This window comes from Pinus tabuliformis, chromosome X (assembly GCF_031772625.1).
Source record: "Pinus tabuliformis cultivar Carrire ecotype Pingquan chromosome X, CPIR1, whole genome shotgun sequence".
Taxonomy (NCBI): domain Eukaryota; kingdom Viridiplantae; phylum Streptophyta; class Pinopsida; order Pinales; family Pinaceae; genus Pinus; species Pinus tabuliformis.
Window position 1 is genome coordinate 1,668,685,478 of NC_142308.1, and position 10,627 is coordinate 1,668,696,104.

The window sequence follows — 10,627 nt, forward strand, 5'->3', positions numbered from 1 at the left end:
TCCCATGCCACCTATACCATTTTGGGCCATTGATTTTGGTGTTAGACGATTGAAATAATATCTACCATAAAATTGAAAACATGTATTAGTTAGTTACAATTCATAAATTTACGCCTATGCGGGCTTTGCACGATCCAACTAATCAGAGACAACTATTTTCGTGTGCTCTTTCTAATGAAAACTTGACATTTATACCACCGTGATAATAGTGCATCACAACCGAGGAGAGATCGCCTCCGTTAATGGATGCCTTCATGCGGGTTTCGACTCAGGCTTAGCCATCATCCTGGCGGCCTTGCTCTTCTGCATCCTATGCATGTTGGGGGTAGTCGTCGTTCTATGTTGTAGTAGACGGTGGCGAGTGGTGTCTGAGCCACCACTTGAAGCTAGTGTCAAAAGAGGTAAAGCTGGTAGCAAGGATATGCATCTAAAATAACTTCCGGCATCAATTTACAGTACAAGATCCCCAATCGGAGCCTAGCAAAATTCAGGGAAGGAGAAAGGGTGTGAGTATTACCAGAATGCCACCACACTTTCCACGTGGATTGTATAGATGCATGGATCATTTCCAAACCCTCGTGTCCTTCATGCAGACAATCTCTGCTTTACGTGGGGCTGAAGAAACCAGCAGAGGTGGCTTCGCCTGCTGCTGAGGCGGGCGAAAGCGCCGGAATGGATGTTACAGAAAGAAACAAGTTCGTTACAATAAATGTTGTTCTTGAGATGTTCCACAGCTCTGCCGACGACATGACAATGGCAGTTTCTTCATCTTAGGAATTCATTGACCTGGAAACAGATGATGACCTGGAAATTTGGGTCAAGTTAGAGCGCAACATCACGAAGCCATCCCTTGGAATGGGTAGTGTGCAAAGTTGGAAGGGCAGGTAGCACTATTTAAGATCAAGGGATGCGAGAATGGTACAGAATTGAACGCAATGAATGATTTCCTATATTACCATGTAACAATTTTAGAAAATTCCGCCTGATAGGTTTAGAATATGTCAAATTTTCATTGAAGGGTTCCATTATTTTTCTATTGAATCAACGACTTCCGCCTTATCGGTTCACAACATGTCAAAATTCTCACTGAACGGTTCCTTTTTTTTTCAATCAAGCACTGCTCATTTATATTGTAAAAAGACAACTTCCTCATTTTTTTCATCAAACGTGCTAAAATATTTAAATCTCATAAAGCAGGTGAAAACAATAAAACATATCAATTTCACTAACAAAATATCATAAATATTATAGAACATTTCACGTGCAATGCTGGAACTTATGTCAGGTCTCGAAAGAATAGAAATCATGTTGTATATAATAAAAAGAATTATTCCCTATGGGATATGAAACAAAGTTGTTTTCTTAACTTGAACCATAAATGGTATATCATTTTGTATAATTTCATTCAAAATAATTTTTAATTATAATTTTTTAATATTATTTTATGATTTTGGATTAAAATTTAAAAGTGTATTTAAATATCAAGATTTTTTTTCTTTAATGTGTCCAAAGAAAACCTTCTCTGGAAAATTGAAGGGGTCGTTTAAGAGGTCCGAGATTTGGTAGTTCAAAATCAAAATCAAATGGGTTTGTTATATGTCCAATGTTTCACTCTTGAATACAGATTTGAATATGCTCTAGTAATGAATTCAAGAATGATTGAGATTTCTTTGCTAATTAATTCACGGGGATCATTGCATTTAGCTTATTTTTCACTGAGACTAAATACAAGTTTTCGCCCAACATTTGATTTGCTTTACTAGGGATGTGTTACATTGTTTTTTGTGTGTGTGTTTACAATCATGACAGAAAGCAAATCCAGATAATTTCAAGCATGTAGCAATGGAATCAGATAACTTCCCTAATATGGTATTTCTAATATTAACAACTCACACACACGTTCTGAGTTCTAAACAACCATCCAATCTGACTGCATTCGCTAGTTAGCTTCTTCAACAATTCTGATTATGTGTATTTTGCTTACTTGCAACAGTTGTATTTTGCTTAGTTGCAACAATTTTGATTATGGCACAATTTGGCTTCAATCTTTGTCAATATGACCATACTTTTAGATGAATGGCTATGCATTGATGGGTTAAGCATCCTCCATCTCTCTCTAACATTTCTTTGGTCCATGAAGAGTTACTTGGGCATTGTGTGTGTTTTCTGTTCCACTGTGGAATGTTGGGTGCGGTATTTTCCATTCTGAAATGCTGTCAAACACAGTTGGAACTTGCAAACACTCCTCACTTTTACCATCATTTTGATGGCCTTATATATAAACATATTCATTGGTTTTTGGAAGGTTTGACAACAGGGAGAATATTGACTGTACTTGATGGTTAAAATGTCCGTTATGAGGCATTTTGACTGTCAAATCCCATTTCTGCTAGCGAAGATTTCATCATCAAAGTTCTTTATATTCTGTTATCTGTCTTTAGATTGTTCTTTGGGAAAATGTAGGTATACTTTGTCTCCAACTTTTAAATGTATAAGATGGTGATTTGTTGAATGCCTTCAATTATTATTTTCCTAGCCGATGAATATTGCTTAACTATTTTTGGGTTGAAGATGAAACACTGCTTCAACAATGGGCCATCTACGCTTGCCTTGTAGAAGGTCACATAACATCTTGTACCATGTATTTTTCTTGAGAAGAGCTGAGATCTCTTGAGTTAAATTAAACTTGCTGTAAAGTAAAATTAATTTATTACTCATTGTTAGACACATCTATTTATGTTTCAACAGAAATAGTTCCAAACTAGACAACATCTAGATCGCATTATATTTCACATCTCTATTCATTTATGCTCTTCTTCCATATGCTACGGCCTTGCAACGTTTCCTTTGCAACATTTGGTGCAATTTCTAGTTTATCAAGTTATGAAAACTAACTTTTTTATAAAATTAAATTAAACCCAATCACAAATTCAATGAGCTATTTTTTTTCTAAACAATAGAAAACAATACAAATGCAATGCTAGTAAACAAAATACACATACAAACAACTTTGAAATCACACAAATAGGAACCACACTGCTTTACAACCTTCTATTTGCAACTCTTGCTTTATGAAGGAAAGGCATAAAGGAAAGGCATTACATTGTAAAAATGTATTACTTCATGCCCTTTAAAAACCTTATCAGAAAATGAAATAATGAGATCTCAAGAAGAAAATTTGTCATATCTACATAATGGATTCTTAGCTCATATGGCATGAAGTTTTGAAAACCTTGCCTCTTTGTTGCAAACAAGTTAAAAGCATTGGTGAATGCCTTGTTATCTTGAAAAGTAATTCGAAATGTAATATAGCGATTTCGAAATGTGGGCCAACAAAACTTAAAACAAACATGCACTTTTGATCTTATTAGTCCCCACTGTCTTGGCATGGGACTATAGTAATAAAAAACGACGAGGTTATTATTAGTTGAGTTGTTTATTAGTGCCGGTTAATCGAGTATAATCAAAGTTTTCAAACACATAGTAATTTACGGTCTTATCAACATTACATTATTATTATTTATTTCTTCATGATCACTGTTAGACAAGCGCAATGCTAGCATTAAGTCCTAGGCATTTGATGTTTAGGATAATGTTCACTGATATCTCATTTTGTGGAGACAAACCTATATTGTCTTATTTTAGATAGGTGGCCTGCATGAAAATGCGTGTGGCGAGACTACATGAAAATGCGCGTGGCGAGAGTGGCAAGCATGGCGAGAGGAGAGGAGGTGTATTATCTTTTGAAGTTGCCATTACCTTTCTGTGCAACAACTACCAGCTTATGCAGATGATTATCTTCATGTCATTCTTGAAGATCGAAAAATGCAAGAAAAATGCAAGATATCCTATGGAGGTAAGGACTTATATAGGGCACCTGTGTATCGAAAGTTTTCAATTTCATAGAGGTCATCAGTTGACGTGGATGAGGCTTGCTAGAGAAGAGCATGAGGCTGCCAAGAGAGAATGGTCTCAATTGCTTGCAACTCAACGCCATTTAAGCCCTCCTATGTCACACTCTGCAACATGTCAAGTATGTCACACAATGCAGCATGGCAATGATCACAAAATGCAAACCTGTTGCTTACCTGTAGAGTATTCTTCCTTACTCTCACGAAGAGGGAGGAAGGTTTCCTCGTGCTTCACTATTGTATCAGACGCTTCCTTGACATCAGCTGCAACTACATTTGCAAAATGAGCACATCTAGTATCTGTAGGGTAGCAATTCGAAAATTCCTCCAATCTCTTTTCAACTTGAATAAATGAATTTGCTAACGTATCCCCAATCTTTAATCGTCTGTATATCCTGACGCTTTCAAAGTATGAAGTTTGTCCTAATTTTCTCGGCGTTCACTTATTTCACCGCATATTTACAATACTTTCCTGGCTTTTTCGAACTCCTGTTGGTTATTTCAATATAAGTGACGAGACTTCCTTATTGCACATATTTCACTATCCTCTGTTCATTCCTCCTTCATGCAGCTGCAACTTTACCTTGGCTTGCTGTTATGTTGAAGAACATAACTGCCAATTCCACAATCAGAATTTCACAATGCAGCTCTGAGTTATTTAAAGAAAAATCGCAATTTTTTCAAAATGTCTACTCACCGCAGACTTATTCCCTTCGTTAATGTAATTATTCTAAACCTATCAACAAATATATTCTTTGAAAGCCGAAATTTGCAGCAGCAAAGCAAATTTTGCATTTCTTGCTCGGTTTTTACCCGCCCGCAAATTCGTCGTTTCCGTTTGGTTCTGAACCAACTGGTACGAACTTTGGCTCCTTCACATTGATGCATCTTTCTAGTTCATATATTTGGCCCCATATGGAAAAAAGATAATACTGGCTGATTCAACCTTGTAAAATGGCTCAAAATATTGGTACAAGCATCCTTCTTCTTTTTGGAAGATGATGGCCTGCTACTGAAACAATTTTCTCTCGGCGAATCCTACAAACTTGGTAGCCCAGGCAGATCAATTGACTACTTCATAGGCATTTTCTCCAGGGGAACCATGCAAAATCATATACCAGATGTGAATTTCGTGCCTCGCCTCGCCTGGAATTGCTTGGACTTGAATTCAAATATTTTGAGCATTCTGTAACCAAAATCATCGTCAGACAACATGGGTTCATTCACGCTAGGAAAGAAAGGTAAGGTTCCTGAAGGAAAGGTAAGGTTGGTATGGTAAGGTTGTACCAGTAAGCGAGGTAGATGATCCAAGTGTGGTGACTAATGGAGAACTCAAGGGACACGTGAAATGCATGCAAGCTCCGCAAGAAAAGTCAAGTCTTGATGCCTTTGCTAGTGCCTATTACTTTTCTCCAGGTGCTATCTACTACTCTATGCTCTATGTAGCCACCTGCGCTTACCCCGCTTTCACTTCTGGCTTTGATGCTTTCACTTGGTAAACTAAAACTAAATTCTGATCTTGCAATGTGCCCCTTTCATTGATTTATCAATTCAAAATTGAGAAGGAGTGCCTTTTTCTCCCCACCCAATCCGGAAACACTTTTTCTCATTTTGTTGGTTGCTCGGCAACGACTTTACGAAATGATACTTCAACATTATTAAAGGTAGGGGGGCTCGACCCGAAGCCTTGAGATAGAGTACCATCTTATACCCTTTTTCTTTTTATATATATATATATTTCTTGGCGTTGATACTCCATGCTTGACCTCCTAGGCAGTAATAATAAGTAGGAGCCTATCTAAAGTGGGATTGATTACTATGGGAACAACTATATTATTATACCTCCTCCAAAATCGTTCGAAACCTAGGTTGGGGGGTTCTTAAGATGCCCTATGGATAATGAGTCATTATCCATCAAAATGCCAGCTGTTGGGTCACCGGTTAGGTCACCGGTTAGGGGTTGTTCACTTTTCCTTTCCTTTCTCTAGATCTTTGGGTATGGCCTTATTTATCATGGGAGTAGATGTTAACCCATCCCTATGCTGCTTCATCCTTGGAGGGATGGATACTGCTCCAGCTATACCTTATTCTCGGTACTGAACCAACAAAATCGAGTGAGCAAGCAAGCTTTTTCTATTTTTCAGATCTTTCGAAGCAACTACTGCGTATGGATTTATCTTAGTTGTTGACTAGGTCAAACATTATGCGTGATTGCTTCTATTTTCATGTTTTTCTAATAAAGCATATTGCTTAGTACTAAGTGATCAATTTACACTGTAATTAACTCGTATAAGAATACTATAAATTTGGATTTACTTTATGCCATAGTCGAAGTCATATGATTAGCTAGGTTAGCTTCGTAAAGAGTCTTAGTAAAGCTTCTAAGAGTATTTACACGGCATGGTTCATTACCTAAGCACCTTAAGGCAGTCTATTTAAGAAGCTCCTAATTGTCCTGCTAGGAAAATCATGATACTAGTCTCTAGTTTTTTTCGAAACCTGCATTGGATTATTGAGACTAGCAAAACCCGCCTTGGATTATCACGACACTGGTCTCGTAGTTTTCTTCAAGCCCCAAACAAGAACTAGATGCCGTGCAACTTCCCTTGTTATACATGTAGCCAACAGGTATTACACATTTGTTATGCCCCCTGATCATTTATTATTTTAGTCAACTTTGTTAAATAAATTTCAATTTCATAAAATAACATTTTTTTTTTTTACAAAGTTTTTGATTAACATTTAATTAGATTCGAATTTGAACTTAACAGTTGTTTGACAATAAATTAATTAATTCACCATGAGTTAATTAGTTACGAAAAATCAAACATGAAGTCTATGTGAGGATATGCAACAATTTCTCCATTAATTGAGGAATTTATCCATCAGTTAAAGAGATAAGGATGAATTCTAATTTGAGTAGTAATTAGTTGGCTCAGTTAACTGAGTCAAGTCCACTTAGATTGATTTAAACAGAGTGTTTAAATTAATGTAAGTTCAGTTAGTTAATGCATGCTTTCATATAACTGCTGCTCTTCAGATAATTGAATATTCTCTCATACATAACTCATGCATGTCAGTTCAGACAGAGACCTAATTGAGATCAAACTCCCTGAAAACGTGGTAGTATTGTCCTTCGATATCATAGTAGATGGGGCAACAGAATATGAAGTGCTCCTCAGTCTCGATCACGGTCGCTTGAAGATGGCAGAGTTGGTTGTCCAATTTTTCCTTCCCCCGATCTCCTTTTTGGGCTCCTTCTCCTCCTTCGGGATCGTCGTTGGCATATTCACTGGCTGGAAGGTTCGCAAGCACCCAGCAAGGCAAGGCGCAAAGAATTGAAAGCCTTCCTGGCTTGTTGGTTGTTTCCTTTCCTCTATTCCTGTCTTTATCGCTACTCCTGTTCTTGAGATTTTAAACATTTTATAGGGAAATGCTTCGTAACTCAAACCCAGATACTGCATGTCAAATTTTATACATTAATTGTATTTGACACATCCAACATTGAAAAGTTGAATGGGGATAGATGAAAATAAATGGCAGCTATAATTCATTACAATAGACTTGACCGTCGCTTTTAAATATGATAAAATGTAATATAATCAAATTCTATACGATTTTATGATAAAAATAATGAAAACCTAGAAGAACATAAAAATATATATATATATATTATAAAGTTTTAATATATTTTTAAATATTAATAAAACTATATTTATAATGAACCATTTAATTAAAAAAATATTAAATATTAAATAATTACTGTTTAAAATAAAATTACATTTAATATATTAACATCAAACTTTTTTTACTTTTCATAATAACAATAACTCTTGTACAAATAATATTGTTAAAACCATTAGTATATTCCTAATTTATAAATGTTGATATTTATATTACAAATAATATATTATACACCACTTCCATATTATAATTTATAAAGAATTTAACATTTTATATAAAAAATATTTTAGACACCATCTCCATATTTATAATTTAACATTTTATATCGAAATCAACTTGTATTTTATATCAAATATAAAATCGATGATCAAATTTTATAGCATAGAAGAGCACTAATATCGGCATTATAAAGAGACTGGTCTATTTGTGGATATCTCGATATCACAACAATTAACCCAAAGCATAAACAAATGAGCCAAATTAAAGACAATTAAATGAGATAAAAGTGTTCAATGTATTACAATTCCACAGAAGTGAACCTGTGATTTTATGTTTCTGCTAATTATTTTATGCTCTCCACCTTTGAAGAAATCTCTCATACTCAAATTGTGGAGGACCAGGACGGCTTCACTGGATACTATGTAATTTTAATATTATTTTACATAAAGGCAATATTTTAGGTTTTTTCCTATTTTTAAATGCTATATTGAAAATTTTAGATTACCACTCTTTTTATTTGGATTATTTTTTTTAACACAAAATATTATGTATTTAATAATATTTAAAATTTAAACAAACAAAGCGACCATTAAAAAGAAAAACAATTATTGAGTATAGGTTTTTGAATTGACTAATACTTAATTTAGTAAAAAATATTTTGTACATCAATTACAGGACCCTTATCCTGAGGACTAGCGACAAATTAGTGAGTTTGTGCCAGTAGCTAGGGACAAATTAGCGAGCTTGTGCGAACGGCGATAGGAGATGCAAATGACGATGTCAAATATGTTATCTATTTGTATACTATTGAAATATCAATAGAAACATGAGAAATTATTTTGTACATCAATTACAGGACCCTCATCCAGAGGACTAGGGACAAATTAGCGAGCTTGTGCCAGCGGCTAGGGACAAATTAGCGAGCTTGTGCCAGCAGCTAGAGGAGATGAAGATGATGATGTTGATTCCGTTTTTTGTTTGTAGACTTTGGAAATTCGTAATAAAAATGATCAAAATTAGGTTGTGTCGCACAAATGTCAAGGCATCTGCAATATTTCCTAACTAAAATTCGTACAAAAGTACTTCAATTTGATAAAACCATACCTCTTATCCTTGTGCACATGTCATTCCAGATGCGAGAGCATTGTGGCCCACCTCATTGCTACAAATATCATCCTCTGTTAGAAGTCCCATTACAGGACCACGAGCTTTTATCAGCCTGCATCTATCTGGTTTCCCCTGACCAAGAGAAATAAAATGCTCTTATTGCCTGGGTCGGGATGAACCCATGTTAACCTATATGAGATAATGCATTTTGAAGTAGTGAAGCTCAAGGAAACATGTGTATGTATAAATATAATGCATGCATCTCTAGAGGTACACACGGTTCTGTGCTACTGGTAAAAATAGTAACGAGACCATGTGTTATGTGCTACGCGGTGACCCTCTACAGTGTGGGATTTGCTTAAACTAACATATGGCATTTTGGCAAAGACAAATGTATAAGTTTTGGGTTGCATGCATCATGGCCCTCGCCCCTTAACACATCTCAGTAAGTTAGGTCATAAAATAGTTCATCCAACTTCCATGTCATTAAAGTAACTAATGTTAAGAAAATAATATTCAATGACCTCACATCATGTGGCCATGTATGTCACGTTCAATTTTTTTTTTTTAAGTTGAGCGTTCTTCACACATCGAAGTCTGAAAAATAATATAAATTCAACTATTTTTTAAATTAACTTTAATTGGTCAAGGTGACAATGTTGAACAATGGTGAAGTCGAGGTTATTGTAGTTGAGGTTGGGGATAGCTTCGTTGTACACATTGTGGGGAATAGCTTCACTATACACAATGTGGTGAATGTTCATGTTGATGCCTTCAACACGTCACCACTATTACATTGTTATTCCTAACAATGTTCATGCTGAGCCGTGCAACAAATCCTGAATGATAGAGTTGTACACCTTCAAAATACTTGCAAAGTTCATTCAGGGTATTATTCTTGTTTTTACATTCTTGTATGCAACTCTTGAAGATGAAGGTTTGAATATAATTTTTAACTCACTTGTAAAATAATACTGCAACAAGTTCTTAGTCTCTAGACCCTGAATGAAAACAATGTTGAGAGGTATGAGTAGCTGTTACAGGCATGGATGTTGTATGTTTTTGTTATGGATCCTTGGATCCTCCTTCCTGTTTTGATTCACCTTCAAGTAACTCTCTGGATAGCCATTTTCCTAATTACAAGTATGAATTGTTGTAATGATTTTAAATGGGAACCACAAAAGGAGCATACCATTTAAATGACATATATGAGTCACTAATTAAAACTAAATAATATATAAACAAAACCATTTCATTTTTAAAACAAATCTTAATCTTCTGAGCTAATATTGTAAGACGTAACATCTCATTCTCGAGGGAAAAATGAAAGATTGTAGAATGTAAAAAAAAAACTCTGAGAATGTACTCTCTTTTTATAATACGAAAAGAAAGTGTTTTTTTTTCCTTAAAAAAAACATCTCATTCTCGAGGTACATGTGATTGTAAGATTTCATTTCCCGTTACGAACTTTATTAGTTATACAGGTGAGGTAATTTCGATGACTTAAGGTGTATATTCTCATTTAGCTATGATATTTGCAACTTCTTATTGGTAACGTGAGTTAGCAAATGATTAAGTTAATTCTGGAAATGAAATTATTATTGACATAAAAATCTCTTTTCCCTTGTATAAGGATAGTAATTTTATTTAACATAAACCAATTACTATTACGAAAGCTTGAGCCTTCATATAACATCATTGTGATA